This window comes from Rousettus aegyptiacus, unplaced genomic scaffold (genome assembly GCF_014176215.1).
Source record: "Rousettus aegyptiacus isolate mRouAeg1 unplaced genomic scaffold, mRouAeg1.p scaffold_m13_p_10, whole genome shotgun sequence".
Taxonomy (NCBI): domain Eukaryota; kingdom Metazoa; phylum Chordata; class Mammalia; order Chiroptera; family Pteropodidae; genus Rousettus; species Rousettus aegyptiacus.
This window is the reverse complement of record NW_023416285.1, coordinates 2,508,758-2,528,391: the sequence shown is the minus strand read 5'-3', so window position 1 is coordinate 2,528,391 and position 19,634 is coordinate 2,508,758. Positions and strand designations below refer to the sequence as shown.

At 65.5% G+C, this 19,634-nt stretch overlaps 1 protein-coding gene and 1 long non-coding RNA gene across 3 annotated transcripts in view; one reads left to right on the top strand and one right to left on the bottom strand.

Moving 5' to 3' along the window:
• SORCS2 (sortilin related VPS10 domain containing receptor 2) overlaps positions 1 to 19,634 on the top strand; it is a 219,332-nt gene that overhangs the window by 21,343 nt on the left and 178,355 nt on the right. The gene's annotated exons all lie outside the window — the stretch shown is intronic.
• On the bottom strand, positions 15,535 to 17,314 carry LOC118608643. The gene is made up of 2 exons (XR_004953019.1): positions 16,241 to 17,314; positions 15,535 to 15,751 (listed from the first exon to the last, which is right to left on the bottom strand). It is a non-coding gene; the product is annotated as an uncharacterized LOC118608643 (long non-coding RNA).

The window sequence follows — 19,634 nt, the reverse complement described above, 5'->3', positions numbered from 1 at the left end:
TGAGGGACGGCCCCCCGGGGGAGGCGGGCGGTGAGCGCCCGGGGAGTCCCCGGTGCCGCTGGGGTCGGTCCAGCTGCCGAGTGGCCGTCGAGAGGCCGGGCCGGGCCCCGGGTGGGCACAGGGACTGACCGCCACATTGACGAGCACTCGGCGGGCGGAGCCATCAAGGGGGCAGGCGCGGTTCGCGCACAGCTGAGACCGCCCCTGTCTGGATGCCAAGGGCGGCTCTCGTGGTTGGTGAGCCCTGAGCGGTCGTGTTGCGGGCAGGTGTGAGCACCTGTGGAGCGTGAGCCGCGAGCGCTGCCGGGCCCTAGCGTTCGCAGGTGTCTCGTGTTTCTCAAGCACCTGTGTGCGCGGGAACTCTCCTCGGAGCTGGCCCGAGGGCAGGGCTCGCGTGTGGACATCCCTCGCCTCCGGCATCCTCGTGGACAAGGGGCACGTTCCTGTGCACGCTCGCAGCACGCCGTGCACGCCCCCCGGGGTGTGCGGCGGAGAAGGTACCGTGTGGCCGGAGGGGTGCGGGGGGCCTGGAAGTGCAGCGGGGTGCGTTCGGCGTGACGGCCGCAGGTGCTCGCCGTGAAGGTGACCTGGAGAAAGTCTGCGAGGGAGGGAGGCCCAGACAGGGAGGACGGCGGGGCAGAGGCCCCGAGGCGGGGCGTGTCCGGCGTGTGAGGGCGTGTCCGGCGTGTGAGGGCGTGTCTGGCGTGTGAGGGCGTGTCCGGCGTGTGAGGGCGTGTCCGGCGTGTGATGACGGGGCGCCGGAGCACATGTCCTCAGACCCCTCTACATGCCACCGTGTCTTTACCTCTGACAGCCTCCCGTCTCCCGGGAGTGAGCTGTTCCTTCCTGGCTGTAGACGCCGAGCCTCGGGCGGGTGGGGGCCCGTGGGACTGCCCCAAGGACGCCGGCCTCTGTGGCCGCCAGGTTGTGGGTGACTATTTTTAGCCGCCGCGGGAGGAGTTGGGGGCCTCGAGTCTAGCTGAGAGCGGAAATAGAAATGTGAAGTTTCTGACAAGCAGCAGATAACGTGGGCCATTTTCGTCTCCTTGAGTAAATCCAACTTTAACGAAATTGATTGCCATAAAAATAGATGGCCTTCCCCACGCGCCCGGCGAAAGCTCAGTGCGGAGGGAGCCCGGCTTCCCAGTCCTCTCCTCTCATTGGAAGAAGGCCCCGGTCTGCCGGTGGCTTCCCGGGCCGTCCTCGGAGCGCCGGGTGGGGACTGCACTCGGCTCTCGGGTGTCCACGGCGACCCCGCCGCCCCCCGGGAGGACCCCACCCGTGACGCCGCAGCCGGGGGCAGCGGGAAGCCTGGGCCCGGTGTCGGGTCCAGGCAGCTAGCGCTTGGTTTTCCTTCATGCATTTCCTCTCTCAGCATTTTACCGAGGGGCCGCCGTGGGTGCGTTGTGAGGAGCAGGCGTGGTTCTGTGACCTGCAGTGCCCCGTGCTGTGGGTCGGGGCCGCTGCGCCCTCACTGTCCCTTCCGTAGAGCAGGAGCGGTGACGCCCAGCTCAGGGTGCTGCCGGGGCTCAGGGCGGGCCCCGCTGGGAAGGCCGGGCCGAGGGACGGAGCTCGGTTCCCTCTGCCCCCTCCACGCCCTCCATCGCCGACGGTGCGTAGCGCTGGGTTCCTCTACGATCTGCACCACGAGCCACCCGGCGTGGGATTTTCTTGGGGTCTCTGTTGCTTCTCAATTACAGGACGTGCATGTGCAAGAACATAGCGCCGGGCGCCCGGGGGCTTCGGCGAGGCCAGCGGGCTGTGGACGGAGGGGATGGCGGGGCGTCTGTCGTCCGAGACGTGGCGGGCACCTTCTCCGGGGAACAGTGCTGCTCTGGGGTGCCGGCACCCGGGGGAGACGTCCCGCCGTGGTGGTGCGAGTGGTCTGGTTAGAGGAGGCCATTTGTCACGTGCAGCAGGAGACCGTGCAGGAAGCGGAGTCCCCGTGGTCTGTCTCCTCGCCCAGGCGCGCCGGACGCATTCCAAGTCCGCCCCCCACCAGTGCCGCGGGGGGGACGGCGAGCCGGCGGGGGGCGGGGGCGGCGGGAGCCCCGCGCGGCCACGTGTGTGGGCTCGTCGGGCGCCCTCTTCGTGGTGAGTGTGTCCTCTGTGCTGGGCACTGGGTGCGAGCACCGGGGCCCTGGGCCGCGCACGGCCTGGCCGCAGCAGACAGGGAGGGGCCGCCGCGTGTCGGTGACAGCCACCTCTCTGGGTTGTCACATTTTCTGGTCACCGTCAGCCTCCCAGACTCACCCCGGCCGCCATGTAGGTTTAGCTGGCCCGCTGCCCACTGTCCACGGGCAGCCAGGGTCCGGCTGGCCCTTGCGGGAGCGGCCGCAGGAGCGTTTCTGACGCGGCCCCCGAATCTCGAGCTCGGCCCCAGCCCTGCCCACCTTGGTGGCTGATGGGGCTTGCGTGGCCTTTGCTCCCTTTCTGGAAGGAATCTCTCCACCTCTGCGGGCTTCCCGAAGCCCAGGGTTCACGTTTCGTGGCTCGACGCGGACGGCAGCTCTGCGTGAAGCTCTCCGCGCCCCTCAGAGCCTCCACCGCCCCTTACTACCCCGAGTGTGAGCCATCACTCGGGTGACCTCGTACCAGGCTCAGCTGTGAGTGTGTCCATGTGCCCTTCAACTCGTCACCCGCACGTCACGTAGCCCAGGGCTCGGCGTGCCCAGAGGGCCAGCAGCGGGCTGGCCACAGCACGGGCCAGAGCTTCTGGAGGGACGTGGCCCTGGTCCCCTGGCGCAGTGTCGGCTGGAGCTCCCGAGCGAGAGTTTGGGATCGGGCCCTGGGTACCACCGGCTCGCCTGCCCTCCCCCGCCCCGTCTGGGACGGCACACTTGGGCGTCGTCCGGAACGTTCTGGTCTTGCCACCACTGAGGCTGCTCTCCAGGGGCCGGTGACGGTCCATCCTTGGCGTGAGGACCCGCTGTTCCCTGGGGCGGCCGGCGGCTGCATACTAAGTTAGGGTGCCGACAGGCCTGCCAAGGCCCCTTTCAGGGCCGTGTGTTCTCAGAGTGGTGGAGGCGGGAAGTGCGGGGTGGGCCTTGGCACCGCCCCCCGACCTCCCGGCAAGCCTGCGAGCCCCTGCGCCCACGCCCACCGGGCCCCCGCCTCCCCAAACGCTCGTCCTTTTTAGGCAATTAGGAAAAGGCCGCGGCAGCTCAAACGGGCTCCTCCAAGCGTCTCGTCGTGCCGAGCGCAGGGTTTCCAGCGTGTTGGTGAGGGGGCCTCGTGCCTTAGCGTGCCAGTCCGCAAGGCCGGGGACGCCAGCCAGGCCCTGGCCCCGTCCTCGGCCAGCTGGGTGGGAAGGGGGAGGGGAGGAAGCAGCCATGGGAACCCAAAGTGGCTGCCCACCCTGCGCCCCTGTGAGCCCGGGCTCCAGCCGGTGTGGACAGGGCCGGGTGGCGTGGGGCCCCCTGTGCCCTGGAGAGTCCGGGGGCTGTGGACAGCGGGCTTAGGGGGACGGGCCGGCCCTTCTTCCCCCCTCCCTCTGTCTGGAATTCTGCTGGAGCCTGGGAACAGGCCCTTTCCGGTCCCAGTTTCCGCCCACCCAGCCTAGCCGGTGGCCTGCGCAAAGGGGGTTTCCTTGACCGGAAGGGGGGCGGAGTGGGGTGGTGCCTCCCCGTGGGGTGGGGGGGCCGAGCCTGGCGCAGCCGGGCCTGGCGCTCAGCGGACGCCCCCGCTCTCCCCTGCTCTCGCCACCATGCCTGCTGCAGGCCCGGGACTTTCTCCTTGAGGAACAAGCCAGGGGGCCCCGCCTGATTTCATTCCCCGCGGAAATCCCTCGGGCTCCGGGCTCCAAGAGTCAGGGTGCAGCTCTGGCTCTCAGCACCTGCGTGCTCCCTGGACCTTCTTTGTCTATGAGATGGGGGCACGGTGAGCCCCCACGTGGGCAGGTGGGCGCAGCCGTTGGAAGTGGACTCCCAGCCCCGGGTCGGCCACTGTCGGGCTCTGGTCTGCCCGCCGCGGTCTGAGCCAGGCGGGGTTTTCTGTCCCACGCGTCAGACGGGCAGGAAGGCCGTGACTTCCTGCAGTGCTGCCGAGAGCCCAGGTCCGCGTCAGAGACGGGCGCGCGTCCTGTGGCAGCTGGGAGCCCGTCTTTGGCAGACGCGTGTCCCAGGCTTCAGTTTCCCGTGCGTGTGGAGCGTCAACGTTCCTGTGCAAGGAAGTCCTTTATCTGGCGTTCAGCGGAGTACTTAAAAGAAAATCATTGGAGTGAATCAACAATGCAATATTTGTACCCAAACATTCCTTTAAAACGTAACGAGAAATATTTTTTCGACACGCGCAGCGTTTCGGCCGTTTGACCAGCCGTAGACGGTGTCGTGACCCGAATCGGAAGAGCAGTTTGTTCATCTTCACGGGGCCATTTCCTGTGTATTTTCTTTGGAGGATTTGGGACAAAAGCGGAGGGTGTTTGGAGAGCCGCAGGGGTGGCCAGGTAGCTCCGTCTTTGCCCGGGATGTAAAAACTACGGCCCAGGGCTGGGCCCGAGAGGGTGGGGCAAGGTCTGGCCTTGCCCTTCCTCGGCCTGTTTTCTCATCTTAAAACTGGAGGTGCCACTGCTGGCAGCTGGGCCCCACCTGGAGGACCGTGGGGGTCGAGTGCTTTGCCAGCCCTTCCAGATGGCTCTCATTCTCGTACCTAGACTCCAGGTGCCAGGAGAGTGTCGCCAGAGGCCCCGCCCCTCACTCTCTGAGTGACAGGAGGAGGGGCCTGGGCAGGAGAGTCAGGAGGCCTGGGAATGGGGCCGCAGCTGGGAGCCCCTGGCTCTGTGAGTGGGGTCGCCAGGCCCGAGCTCGGATGGCAGCCTGGCTGCTCGCTGCGTGTGGCCGCAGCAGCTGAGCCTCCCCCGGGCCAGGCGCTCGCGACTCCGTGGCCATGCAGGCTGTGGAGCATGGGGAGATGGGGCATGGAGGGGGTTTTGCTGGCTGGAGGGCCCTCTGCAGTGCTAGTGACGGCCCAGCCCGAACCCGTGTCTGGTGGGGGACAGGGCAGTGGGCGGACTCGGACTTCACGACTGCAGCCCGGCGTGTGGCCCAGCTGTGTGACTTTGGGCGAGTTACGTAACCTCTCTGGGCCTTCAGTGCCTCACCTGTAGAAAAGAGGATGGGGACCCTCCCCTGCGGCCCCTTCATGTGCTCTGGGCTTCCTCACCATATGGCAGTTCCAAAAGACGAAACGGCGGCAGCCGCCGGTCTCCTAAGACCCAGGAGCAGCCGCGGCCAGCATCACTTCTTCTACGTCCTGTGGTCAGAGAAGCCACAGAGCCGGCCCAGGGTCAAGCCAGGGAGGGGTCATAGCTTTCGCTTCTTGGTGGAAGGGATGCCAGCCACCGTGTGTGGGAGCTGGCCGTGTACCGGAGCCGCCTCCGAGGGCTCCGGGGTCCTGGGAGGCAGGTGTGTGCGTCCCTGTTTTCCAGACGAGGTAAAGGCGGGGAGCAGAAAGGAGCCGCTCAAGGCCTCGGGGGGGGGGGGGGGAGGATGTGGGAGCCACGTTGGCGCCCACGACCCCCTTCCCGCTAAAGTGCCGATGTGTGTGAGCAGCAGCAGAAGGGAGGCTGGGACCTGCGGGCGCCGGGCCCGCAGGAGCTGGGCCGATGCCCGGAGGCTCATCCTGAGTCCGCGCGCAGGCAGGAGCCAGGCGTACGTGAGGCGGGCGTCGCCTGGGCCTCCGACTGCGAAGGTTCCTTTCTGTAGGCCGCTCTGTCCATAATTAAAAAACCCCGCAGACTCTCTTCAACGGGAAGCACGCGGACGCTCTGGTGTGGTTTAGCGAGCTGGCTTATTCCAGAGACGTTTCCTTGTGAGTATTAATAAAAACAACATGCATTTTTGTGTGTTTCCATAGAGACTGCCCAAGATTTATGTCCCCGAGGCATATCTTTGGATCCCGTGGAATAATTATCTTCCAAACATCCCCGATATTCTGCAGGGCTCCCCGGCCGCGGGGCAGATGTCGGGGGTAGGCGCGGCGGCGCGGGGTCTTTCATGTCCTGGAGGAGCCGAGGCGTCGGGCCGAGAGACATCTGGATGCACGGGGCTGCCCCACATCTGCACTTGGGCTCATTTGAGGCCGACGTCTGCCTGCCAGGAGCCGCGGCTCCCTCTGGCTTTGCTGCCTCGTAAGAGGCGCTGGAGCTCAGGCTTTCGCGGGGTGCAGGCGGGGCGGGGGTGGGCAGGGCTGTTTAATGCAGACGTGGTGCGGGCACCAGGGCAGGCGGGCCCGTCGGCCCGGAGCCAGCCGCCACGGGCAGCCAGGAATGCCGCCGAGGATGCCGGAGCGGGCGTCAGCAGTGCAGGCTGGGCCCCACTCTGCCACCAGAAGGCCCAGTGGCTCAGCGTCGGGCAGAGCCCTTTGGACCCAGTTTGTTCACCTGTGAAATGGGTGCATTAGGGCCACGTCCCTTCGTCTACAGATGACAGAGGGCCAGGCCAAACCACCATGAGAAAGAGAGACGTGTGTGACTTTGCATGATGAAAATCCCAGGGGTGGCACTCGCTTCAGGCGTGGCTTGGTCCAGGGTCTCCGGCAAGGTCCTCTGAGCGCTGTCCCTTTGTTTGGCTCTGTCTCTGGGCTCTGCTGAGTGAAGGGATTTGTTCTGGAGGAATTTGTTCTATGAGGAGTCACCATAAAATTTTTTCCTAAAGAATCGAACAAACACGTTTTTTTCTTTAAAGGCATATACACGCCTCTGCTGGCAGCGTGGAGGGTGGTTCAGGGGCCGGGACTGCCTTCGCCCCGGCCAGCGGTGGGGACCTCACCTGCGCCCCGATGCGCCGTCCTCAGGAGGGGCTGGTTGCACGCGGTGGGGGTGTCTGCAGCTCTGGGCACGAGCCCGCCCCTCCCTGAGCTCCGCGTCCGTTTCCGTAGCTGGGCAGAGTCGTGTCTCTCGGTGCCCGGAGGGCGGACGCCTGGAGAAGTAGCTTAGGCCGGTGCCCGGGACGCGGCCGGTCCCCCCAGCTGTCAGCCCCCCCACCCCCGACGCCGTCCCCACAGCTTTCTCGGTCCCGCTGGCCTCGGTTTCCAGCTGCCTCGTTCACCTGGTTCGGGGTGCACTGCCCCGCACGAGACGATGTCTGGGCGAGCCGGCCAGCGCCGGGGTGTCCGCTTCCGTCCCGGCTCCTTCTGCCCTCCTGCTCCGCTGCCCTCCACGTGGGGCTTCTTCCTCAGGTTGACGGTAATTGTAATGGTCAAAAATTGGAAATGACCCAGATGGGTCCCCACAGGGGCCTGGTTAAGGAACCGCTGTCAGACCTGGCGCAGGTGACTGCACGGGGGACGGGCCTCCGCGTGGCTGAGCGTGAAGCCGATGCCCGGAAGCCGGTTTGGCTGGTTCTACGCGTAGAATTGTGTTGTGCTTCTGTGTGTGTGTGAGTGTGAGTGTGTGTGTGAGAGCGTGTATGAGTGTGTGTGAGAGTGAGTTTGAGTGAGAGAGCGTGCATGAGTGTGTGCGAGTGTGAGTGTGTGATGGTGTGAGTGTGTGATCGTGTGATGTGAGTGCGAGTGAGTGTGTGAGTGTGTGAGAGTGTGTGTGAATCTGAGTATGAGTGCGATGTGCGTATGAGTGTGACTGTGTGTGAGTGAGTGTGAGTGAGTGTGAGTATGAGTGAGTGAGTGTGTGTGAATGAGTATGAGCATGTGTGAGTGTGTGTGAGTGTGTGAGTGTGCATGTGTGTGCGAGTATGTATGTATGTCTGAGAGTATGAGTTTGTGAGTGTGTGAGTGTGTGAGCATGTGTGTGAATGTGAGTATAAGTGAGTGTGAGAGCGTGCATGAGTGTGTGCGAGTGTGAGTATGAGTGAGTGAGTGTGCTCGCTGTAGCCTTTCTGAACGGCGGGTCCCTCGGGACAGGCCGCGTCACGGTCTGTGGCTCCTTCAAGGCGTGGGATGTCCACTGGCCCCTAAAGGCCCTGAGAAGTCCTGTGGAGAAACAGGTAACCTCAGCTTCACGCCGACGTCTCAAGCTCACTGATGGCTGCTTTCCCGGTCACCCCGAGTTCTCGCGTGGGACGTACTCGGACAAGTACTGTCGCGGCGTCTGCTCCACCCTGCAGACACTTACAGACCCTGGTCCTGGGCACTGGGCACTTGGGGAAGCTACGATGACCGAGACGGACGCGGCCCGGGCCGCCCGGGGCTCTCGGGCAGCTGAGTGAGCTTCGGGCTCAGGCCGGGTGGGGGCTTCCCCCGGTGGCCCAGGCTGTGCGAGAGGGAAGGGCAGAGGTTCCCGTGCTGGCTCCGCCTTCTCCCCTCGCCACTGCCCTGGAAGGCCGGGCGGGAGGGTGGCGGGGGGTCTCCCGCCTTGTCCTCCAGGGCTCAGCAGGAGAGGCCACCTGTGGGAACTCATCCGTGCCTTGCTGGAGGGGAGGGGCGGGGGCGGGGAGAGGGGCCTCCTCCCTCCCCCTCCACCCCTGCCGTGGATGTGCAGCGCCGTCCGCTGACCACCTGGGAGCTGCTTTCTCCTTGCGGCTGCTCCCTGGGCTGCCTCGAGGGTCTGTCACACCAGGGCCGGGGGGCTCCTCCACCTGCCCCGGCCTTTTCCACCTCCACGCCTCTGAGGCTCCAGACCAGGCTCCCGCGACTCTGAAGAACAAAGTGGCTTGATTGATCCTCACCGGATTGATCGATGGGCTGGTCCAGCAGTCACTCAACGAATGTTCCACTCGCTTTGCTGCCACGGGTCAGGGCCCCGAGGGCTGCAAGGACAGCCACCACCTGTCCGAGTCTGTGTCCCCATCCGTAAAAGGGGCCCCAGGTCATGTCCACGAGTCTGGGAGGAGGGGAGGGTCAGTGGGAGGACAGTGTGTCTCAGTGACCGCTTCCCTGCCTGTCACCCTGTCCCTGGCACCGGCGGGTTTTCAGCAGGTGTTTGTGGGATGAGTGAGCGGGTGGGTGGGCGGGGAGCTGTGACGATTACCACCTGAAATGCCCCCGGCCTGTTCTGGAAGCCAACGCTGCAGCCCCAAACCAGGCGGAGAAGCACTGTGCCCCCCTGAGAGAGGCAGGGGAGCGGGCAGAGAGGGGGAGGGAGAGACGGGATCATCTAGGGGAAGGGGAGGTGCTCCGGCTCAGTGCGGGGACAGGGTGGTGAGCACGGTGGAACCAGGAGGGCTTCCCGGAGGAGGGGGCCTTTCGGTGGGGCCCCGAAGGCTCAGGACGCATGAGACTGCGTTCCCTGCCGAGGAAGCAGCAAAGTGAGTGCGGGGCGTGACGGCTGGGTGTGCAGAGTGAGGCGGCCGCGGGAACCAGGGCCGGGCGCAGCCTGGAGCGTCGCGGGAGGCAACCAGGTGACGCCCGCGAGCCCGTGCCCAGCCAGGGTCCCTCGGGAAGGAGGGTCCGCCTCCTCGAGCCCCTCGGCCCGGGCAGCCCGGCGCTGTGTCGGGGTGTGGCCTGTTCGTCGTGGCCAAGACGGGAGGCAATATTTATCGGATGCAAATCACGCCGTGAAAATTCATCTCCCCGGCCGCTGCTGCTCCCGCCTCGCCAGCATCTCCCGGGGCCTCTCTCTAAACGGCCCCTCAGAAGCTCCGGCTTGCACATTAGTCCCTCGAATGATCAGCTGCGCATGTTCCGCATTTAGTAAGTTTAGTTATTAGAGCAGCGGCGATTGATGATTCAGTTACAGCGGGTCGGGGATCGGCCTCCGTGGCCCAGTGCCTGGGACACGGGGTTGAGACAGGAGGAAGGAACGTCCGTGGACTGGCCTTGACAGCAGCGTCCCCCGGTGGTGGCGGAGGGCACAGGGCTGCGCCCAGGCCGGCCGGCGTCCCCGTGGGTGCGGCCCGGGAGGGACTTGGCGAACCGGACAGCCAAGGTCCTTTCACTTGACTCGTGTGCCCTGGAGAATCCGCACTGTGGATGGCGTGCCATTTGCATTCCATTCCAGGAATGAAAACAAGCAATACTGAGAAATATATTTTATGTGGACACAAGATAGATCTGAGCAAGGCGTAGGGGTGCCGGAGTGGAAGCGCGTGTGAGGTGCTGAGCTTTACGAAACGGCGCCGTTGCAGTGGGCGGCCGACGATGGAAACCGAAAGAGCCCTCTCCGCCCTGCCCGTGTGTGCCCAGCATCCGGGGGATGCCGCCAGGCCCCTTCTCCAAGCTTCCCCGAGCACCCGCTCTTCCGTTAGAGACGGTACAGCCCTTCGTTGTCCATCTTTGCAAAGAGTGGCAGGAGATGCTGGTCCGCCCTTCCTCCCTCCCTTCCATTGCTTCATTCACTCATCATTCGTCCTCCCCGCCCTGCCCACCGTCTCCCTTCCCACCACAGTGCACTGAGGGTTGATGCCCGTGGGCCCCGCCTGAGAACTGGGCCAGACCGTAACCCACAAGACGCAGCCCCCTGTCCTCTCAGACCTTCCAGGCTGGTGTGGGGGACGCAAACCAGGAAGAAACGAACCGGGATTCCTAGGTAGCTGCCGTCGCGGTAGGTTTTACCAAGGAAATAAATGCCAGGTGACGGGCGGGACGCAAGGGGGGCGCTTCGGTCAGGTGGTCAGGGAGGGTCCCCCGGGAGGGGGCTGAGTGCCTGCGGCCATCCTTCCGAGGGCTGCTGTGGGGGACCCCTGGGCACACCGTGGCCGTGACCCCCAGGACGACCCCAGTAGCTGAGGCCACAGGAGCCGCGTGGCTGTGGCTTCTCGTGTCCATCTGGCGGGTGGACTTGCCAGGGGTGTGCCGGCAAAGTGCATCCGGGGCGCAGCCCAGGGGCCGCCAGCCGTGCGGGCCTGGCGGGGGCCGCAGGGTGCGTGGGCAGTGGCCGCAGAGCTCGGCCGGCTCTGGGGGGTCCTGCCGCCGGGGCAGGCGTCCCGCTGGGTCCCAGGGACTCGTGCCGCAGTACACACGTTTACCCGCTGTCCCTAGACACCTCAGGGGGACGCATGGGGCCCGGGAACCAGAGCCCAGACCCGGGATGGAGCTGGACGGGGTCCCGGCACCCAGGAGCCTCAGAATCCTCATCCATGAACGGGGCGCAGTAACCCTGGGGGGCAGGTGCCGTGCAGGGCCCCGAGCACCCCGTGTCGGCGGTGGGTGTGAGACGCTCCAGGCGTTGGAGTCTGGTGAGGCTGGCCGCTTGGCGTGACGGAGGATGCGAGGTGGGGAGGGCCCGCTCTGTCCCCACCGGCTCTGGGCCCCGGGAGCCAGGGCTCCTCCCTGGTCATCGTCACCTGTGGAAAGCCGGGCTCGGAGGGGTCGGCAGGAGCCTGCGAGGCAGGCACCGTCCTGGCTCTGTGGCCGCCGTGGTCGAAGGTGGGCCGGATGCCAGCCCGGGGTCTGCCCTCACCCCGCTGACCCAGGAAGGAGCCAGGGGCGTCCCCGCCTGCTTCGGAACCCGCGGGGCGTGTGTGACCTCGGGGTGGCGTTCACACGGGGCGTGTGTGACCTCGGGGTGGCGTTCACGTGGACACCTCTGGGTCAGGGGTGCTGCTGCCTCGGGCAGCCGGTTCGGCCCGTCTTCTCCGCTGACCCTGAGGAGGCCGACGGGGCCCCTCAGTGCTGGGCTCGTGGCTCTTGCAGGACCCACAGTGGCCACCCGCCTCGTGGCGTCCCCAAGACCAGGCTGGGCGCGGGGCCTCGCGGTCAGGGAGCCCTCGCCGAGCCCGCAGGGGCGCTGGGCTCCGCCTCATCCCCGCTGGGGCCGAGGACGTCGCTGCCTCTGCCCTCATGTGCTCGTGCGTGCCTGAGGGCATCGTGTGCAGGCCTCACGCCGGGTCCCCGGGCGTTCTGGGCCAGCAGGGGACAGGCACGTGGACACACACACAAGCCAGGGTCAGCAGGAGATGAAGGGGCAGTGAGCGCCCCAGCCCCCGGCCCCGGGGAAAGGCACTGGTGACCTTCGAGCTGGTACGGTCCAGTGAGCGGGCGCGTCCCCAGCAGAGAGGGGTGGGGTGGCTCCTCGTGCTGCCCTGTCCTCGGCCCCGCTGTGCCCCGTTGCCTGGCAGGAAGCGAGGGGCTGGATGTGCTGACCCCACAGCCCGTTGCCCGCTCGTGCTTGTCCAGGGGCGTGGGGCGTGTGACTCTGTGGGGTGCCAGTGCCCCCGCTGGCCCTGGCCTCAGGTGACCCTGGGAGACAGGAGGAGGCCGGCTTGGCGGCGGGGGTGGGGGGCACTGCGGGCAAAGGGCAGGGCCTGGCAGGCGATTCAGCGTCACCGGCACGGAGCACCGCCTTTGCCGGGCCCCCGGGGCGGCCGGCCTGGTGGAGCTGGTGCTCCGGGGCCGGGAGCCGAGGACGCAGGGTGCTCTGCTGTCCAGGGTGATGAACGGCACCGTCGCTCTCTGAGACAGAAAACTCTGAGTGGGCGGGACAGGCGAGTGGCCCGTGGCAGAGGGAGGCGTGAGGACCGTGTCGGGCCTGGCCTCGGGGGCGGATGGTGGGCCCACGGTCGTCCCGCACGGGGCACGGCAGCCCGATGCTGGGTGTCCCCCGGGGAGACACGTCTGCACCCCCCGCTCCTGGGAGTGTGAGCCTGTTCGGGAATGGGGTCTTTGCAGAAGTGATCAAGTTATGGATCTCCGGCTGGGCCCTAAGTCCAGTGGCCAGTGTCCTGACAGGAAAGGAGAGGGGGACTCGAGACGCGGGGACGCGCAGGGGGAGGTGACTCTGCTGGGAGCCCAGCAGCACCAGGGATTGCTGGGAACCAACCGCCAGACATGCGAGGGGCCTGGGCGGGCTCCCCTCGGGGCCTCCAGACGGGACCCCCGCCCCCGGCCCCTGGCCTTCGGCCCAGTGCTTTCAGACGGCCGACTTCTGGCCTCCGGAACGGTGAGGAACATACACTTTTGTTGTCCTGAGCCACACGCTTGGGGGTCGTGTGCTTGGCAGTCCTAGCGAGCGACCATACCGCGGGTTCTCGGCCTCGGCCTCCGCCAGAGGCCTCTGCACCGTGCGGGGGGCTCTCCCCGCGGATGGCGGCCGCGGGGCCGGGTGTGCGGGCCCTCAGCACACTCACGCAGTGGGCGCCCGCGCCTGCTCGCCGCACGCCGGGAACAATCACAGCACCCCCCCGCCGCGTTCACCCTCACCCCGCAGGAGCCGCTGGGAGCCCCCCGCGCCGTCCCCCTGTCCGCACCACGCGACGCCACGTGGCCGCAGCGTGGCCTGGCCTCCGGTCCCCTCCAGCGCCAGGCGGGTCCCTCCCACCCCCCGTCGGACGCGGAGCTCGGGGTCCGCTCTCTCGGAGGCCCCACCAACCCCCACTTCTTCTCCGAGTTGGGTGTGTTCAAAGTCATGTCTGGGGACTAATTGTTGCTAAGAAAGTGGTTGCTTAGAACACTTAACCTAAAATTAAAATGTGCCTTTCCACTAAAAAAAGATGCTTCCTGGATCCCACTGTTCTCCTTAAAGCCGCTGTCACGGAGGTGAAGAACAGAGTCGGGATTCGGCTTCCTTTTGGCGAAGCGTTTTGCCAAATATAGAATAAGCAGAAAGAAATTTCAGGACTCGAAGGTCGTCAAGGAAAAAAGACTTTATTTTCTGAGTTAGTGACCTGCACCTCTCCCGGAAACAAAGTTCATGGTTAGACACCCGCCCCTCTGCGCCCGCCCGGCCCCCAGCGCCGAGAGGGACAAAGGGCTGTTCATGATGACGATCTCCTCTCCGGGGCACATCCATTCAGGCCTGTGCCTGGCGCTGTCGTGTGCGCCGGGCAGGCATGCATGCATGACGCTCGGCCCTCGCCGAGGGGACAGGGAGTTTCCATGATGACGGCAGGCCAAACCCCAGATGCCGAGGCCGCACAGGAAGCTCCGTAACGGAGGCCGCTGGTGCTGTGACGGCCTCCCGTCTGGCCTCCCTGCTCCGGCCCTGGCCCCTGTGATCTAGTCCACGCTCAGCCACTGAAAGGGTCCTGTGACAATGCTGTCCTCCACGTCGAGGATGGCCCTCGTCTGCTCTGAGCTCCCCCCGGCTCCCTGACCCGCTCGGAAAAAGAGTCACGCGATCCCAGTGGACCACAAGACCCTGCAGGATCCAGTTTCCATTATTCTGCCTCATCTCAGCAATAGCCCTCAAGTCTGCTGGGCACGGTCCGGTCTCAGGCCTTAGCACCTGCTGTGCTCCCCACCCCCGGGCCCTTCCCCAGGCGGCCACAGGCCTCCCCTCCCCCACCTCCTTCAGGCCTGTACCCTAACGTCACCTTCTCAGGGAGGTCCCCCTGGCTACTCCGTCTAAAACGCCAGCACCCCAGCACCCTCTTACCCGTCTTCCCGATGGCTTCACTCCCGAGCACCTACTACAGTTCGCTTCCCTTAGGGCCCCCTGTGTGTCGTGTGGCCCCCCCAGTAGCAGGCGGACCCCAGCAGTGAGGACTCCGGGCCCACCGGCGAGCCCGGCCTTCCTCGGGGCCTGCGACAGGGCGCGGTATCAGTCACGTGCTGACGAGCGGCGACCGCAGGGTGAGGAGCCAGAGGTCTTGAAGGGGCAACGTGAGTTTCCCAGCTGGACGAGAGCTGTCGAACAGCACGTGCCGAGGGACCGAGGGGGGGAGAGCGTGTGTTCAGGGGCCAGGGAGCCGTGGGTCCTGGGTCGCGGCCGAGGGCGCAGAGGCAGGTCGAGCAGGGTGATGGGCTCCGGGGGTCTGCTAGGGGTCTTGACCTTACCCAGAGGCCGCAGGGAGGTCCCTGGGTATTTAAGCATGGGGCAACATGGTTAGCCCACGGGAAGTGTGTTGTGTGTTTGTGGGGGCGGGTGGGGGCGGGTGGGGGTGTCCTGAAGGCGGGTCGGGAAGGCAGACGTCGTCGCTGGGAGCATCTGACTGAGAGACCGGCGGTGGAGTCGAGGGCCAGTGAGAGGAGTTGGGGGCCTTGACGTGAATCCTAGCTCGTGGCCCGGCCTGGGAGTCGCCTCCCCCAGGAAGCCCTCCGTGCTCTCCTCTGGGTCTCCACCGGCCTCTGCTGCCCTGGGTCCCAGCCTTCTGTGCTGACTTGACTTTTGTGCTCCCCCGAGGGCAGGAATCGGAGTCTCCTTGGGTGGCATTGGCGGGGCAAGGGTGGTGTCTCACACCTTTCCCAGAGGCAGGTGCAAAGTCTCCTTAACGATCGACCACCTAGAAGAAGAGAAAATCCCAGGTGAGGGAGGAAAGGACCCAGGGGAGGAAGAGCAGGCTCTGGACGCGAGCGAGCGTGAGGGGTTGGGGGCGCCCATCAGGCCCCCGCACGGAGCCAGGCGTTCCCGAGGCTCCTGGGCAGCCGACCCCAGGCCCTCCTGGACACTTCTCAGTAAGCCCCTCGGGGGGCTCTGGGGCCGACAGTCCCACCCAGAAAGGTGACCGTCAGGCGTGGAAACCAGTTCCCAGCTGGAGGCTGGCGTGGGAGCTCCGGAGCTGGAGGCACTGCCCAGGACAGGTGGGACACACGAGCCTTTTCCCTTGAGGGTTTTGGAAAGGGTGGCGCAGGACCCCCTAAGTCATGTCCACTCGCATTTCACAGGGGCCCACACGGGCCGGGCTGGGCTGGGCTGCTTCTGCCAGTCTCTGGAGCGAGTCTGATTTTACAGGTCTAGAGTTCAATAGAATATTTGTCGTCTTCTTTTTTTTTTTTTTTGTAAGAAAGCTACTACAATAACAGTATTGACCGTCTTTAACTTGACACCAGACCGAGGCATGAAAGGGTAGCCTCTTAGGAATTCGGGAGCATCCGTCCTGCGTGGCAGGCGGAGGCGGCCTTGTCCCGTCGGGGCAGAGGAGGGAAGGACATAATCGCTTCATTTCAGGTGGTTTTCACGTTGACGCTAGGGCCGCTGCTTCTGCGATTTAAAAAACGGTTTCTCGTTTGGAGGCAGGCGTTTAAACCGGCCATGTCGAGGCCCCGCCAGGCCCCCCCGTCCCCGTCCCGGGCCTTTTCTGCCGGCTTTGCTCAGCTGCCCTGGCCCTGCGGGGTGGGGGGCAGGCTGTGGCTCGCCGAGCCCGCTCAGGGAGGCCGGGGCCTTTGTGGAAACCAGTCCACGGTCCTGGCGCTGCCGCACGGTCTCCGACAGCAGCCCCTGGGGGCTGTGCTGCACGGCCCAGCGGCTCGGAAGAGCCCTGCACGGACGACCGCGTCCGTCTGCGGAAAAGCTCCAGCACCGGCCAGTCGTCCGTCGCCCTTGCCGGAAAGGCCAGCCGGACCCTGAGGCGGGTCTGCGGCAGGGTGCCCTGCCCGGCCGTTGGAGACCGTGTTGCTTGGGAGGCGGCTGGAGGCAGGGAGTGGGGTGGGGGGCCCGGCTGGGTCGGCTCAGGCCGCCATCACGAAATACCTCAGACTCGGGCCTTAAACAGCCGTCATTTTTTTCTCGCAGTTCTGGAGGCTGGAAGTCCAAGATCAAGGTCCAAGGCCAGTTGATGCTGTTGCGGGGGAGATGGGCAGACAGCTGCCTTCTCACTGTGCCCTCCCCGGGCAGCGAGAGGGAGGGGCGGGTGGAGAAGGCCACAGTCCCAGGGTTTAGGGCCCCACCCCGATGACCTTGTTTAACCTTAATCACCTCCTGCAGTCACCTGGGGAGTAGGTCTTTAAGTTAGGACACAGTTCAGCCCACATCAGAGTTGCCGCGATGAGCGCTCTTGCTGGCGGTTCTGGTCCAGCCCAGGTGCCGCCTCCTCCATGAAGCCTTCCCCTCTCTCCTCTGGGTTTCCAGGGCTCCCAGTCTTTTCCTGGGTTATGGCCTTCTCTGTTGACTTCACTGGTCAGTCAGCCCTTTGCCCTCTGGGCTGGGCACTAAGGTTGGACTTTGGAGGGCTCGCCACGGGAAGATGCCGTCGCTGTCCGTGAAATGTGGGCGGGACACCATGTTTTCCATCCGAGGAGCCCAGGGCCAGTGCAGGGAGAGTCCCCGGGGGTCTGGACTGCTCTCGTGAGTGGGACCATCTTGTTCCGTGGTTCTCCATCCTTTCTGGAGCACCCTCCTTCCCTCTCTGAGGCCTGCTTGTCCTGGAGATTCAGGCTGCCGACTCCTCCTCCAGGCAGCCTTCTGGGGCGCACAGCTAGGAGCCCACCGCACTGTCTTCCGTGCTTTGCGGACAAGGCCTGGTTCTCGTCCACACTGTTGTTCAGTGCCTGCCACTGCGCGGGCGCTCAGTAAATATTCGTTGATGGAATGAGGCCTCCCCCCACGCCTGGACCAGGGCCCGATGCCTCGTGGGCACTCAATAAACGTTTGATGAGTTGACTTCATTGAAGTCGGCCATGCGGACCGGCAGCAGCTGCCCGAGAGACGGAGCCGTAGTTAATAAAGCCCTCCCAGACCCGAGACATCAGCAAAAGATCGCGACTTCCGTCAAGCGGTTCACTCTGACTCCGCGGGGACTTCCTCCGGTATTGGCGTTTCCAGGATAAAAGCTGTGAGCCGCAGAGCAAGTGTGCGACAAACACGGGCCATTCGCACATCCCAGATGGAGGTGGAGGTCTCCCACGCCCTCCCGTCTGCCCGGATGTGGCCCGCCCACGCGCCGAGGTCGTGCCTGCAGGGGACCCTGGACACATTCCTGCCGCCCTTGTCACGTGGGCCACCTGACTGCAACTGGGGGAGAGGGACGAGAGGGCCCTCTGCCAGAGCAGCTGCCGTCAGGGCGGGCCCCTGGCCTACGGGGTGGGGGTGGGGGCTGCCTGGGCTCCGGAGAGGCTCTGCGCCAGGGCCCGGGAGGGGCTGTAGGCAGCTGCGTGACCTGAAGCTGGTGGCCCACCGCAGGGGAGGAGGGTCAGGCCCATGGTGGCCCCGCATTCCAGCCCTGGATTACCCGGGATCTGACGGGCGTTACCGGGCGCTCTCGCAAGGCTTTCGTCCCCAGCTGTCACTGGGAACAAGATTAGCAGGGCCACAGGATCGTGGCTCGAGGGGACCAGCACCGAGACACAGCCCCGAGACACAGCCCCGTGCCCGGACCTCACCGGGGACAGTTTCGTTTAGTGTCGAGCGCAGCAGAGTGCCCGCTTAGCTTCCTGCGGTTTCGGTGCCCCGCAGTCCACCAACGGTCTGACAATATTAAAGGAAAATTCCAGAAATAAACAGCTCGGAAGTTTCAAACTGCGCCCTAGTGAAATCTCGAACTGCCCCCTGGCCGGCCGGGGACGTGAGCCGCCCCGTTGCCCAGCGCGCTTTCTCCATGCGCACCGCCTGTTGGTCCCCGAGCCGCCGCTCGGCCGTCAGGTTGACCGTCGCGGTGCCACAGAGCTCGTGGTCACGTCACCCTTATTTTCATGGCCCCAAATGCAAGTGTAGGAATGCTGCCGACGTGGACGCGCCCCAGGCAAGCCGTCCGGTGGAAAGGCGGAAGCCCTCAGCTCACTCAGGAGGAAAATGAGTCGTGCCCGAGGCTACCGAGGTCCACGGTGGGAAGGAACCTTCTGTCCGTGAAGCCGTGAAGGAGGAAGAGGGGATCCGGGCCGGCTGTGCCACCAAGCCTCGAACTGCACGCGTTTCGGCCGCAGCGTGACAGTGGCCGCAGCGTGACTGCGCTTGGCTAGGACGGGACCTGAGGTGCAGGCCCCGTGCATGCCTGCTTCCTCGCCTGTGAAACGGCACCGGGCCTCAGCCTGCCGCGTGGCAGGGCTCACCTCGCCGGCTCCGTGGGCCGTGAGACTCCTCCCTCACCAGCTCCGTGGGCCGTGAGATTCCTCCGCCGAGACTCCTCCACGCCTGCCCCTGCAGCCGGCCCCTCGTGCCCATCCCCAGCTGGCCACTGGGCTCTAAGCTGCTGGAGGGCAGGGCGCTGGAGTGGGGGACACTGGAGCCCCCACTTCCATGCCTTGCGCAGACTTCTTAGCTTCGTTGGGGGAAGCTGACTGCTGGGGGCTCCAGGGGTGCCCTGGGCTCACATGCCTGTTGGCCAGATGGGGAAACCGAGGCCTGGAAAGGAAACGTACTTGGCTGCAGACCACAGTAACTCAGGGAGAAGACAGAGACTTGAGCCCAGGTCTGCAGACTCCTGGGCCAGTGATCTTTCTGTGTGTGTGCACACACATGTGTGTGCATATGGGTGTGTACTGAGACTGTGTGCATGTGTGCGTGTGCATGGATGCACGTGTGTGCTTGTGCATATGTGTGTGTGTGTGCACACATGGGGTAAGTGGAGGTCAGGGCTGGCTCTCTGATTCGTTGGCCACCGTGACTGGATGAGGTGGCACTTATGCCCCGTGACTGAGGGTCGAGGGTCGAGGGTCGAGGGTCAAGGGCCTGCCCCGGGCCCGGTGGGGAGAGGGCGAGCACTCGGCAGGCGGCCGCTCGGCAGGGACGTCCGAGACCTGCCCTCGCGGCTGGTGGTTTAATCACACGATCGCCAGGCCGGTGGGACCGGAGCGGGAGCTGGGAGCCGGGGGGCTTCTCTGAGGAGGGGACCTGCTCGCAGAGACCCGGGATGGAGAGCAGATGGCTGAGCGCACGTGGGATGCAGGTGGTGCTCCAGGCAGAGGGGGTGGGGCGGGAGCCACTGTGGCCATACAGGGCAGAGGCGTCCGGGACACACGGAAGCCGCGTGGGGGGCTCGTCTGGGACACACGGAAGCCGCGTGGGGGGCTCGGAGGGGGCGGGAGAGGGGTGGGCAGAGCGCCAGGGCCACGTAGCCGGTGAGCAGGGTGTGAGCCACAGCGGCGGGAAGCCAGGCGGGCTTCGCGGCTGGGTGGGGTGTGTAACATTTCGTTAGGCTCCGCTGGCTGCA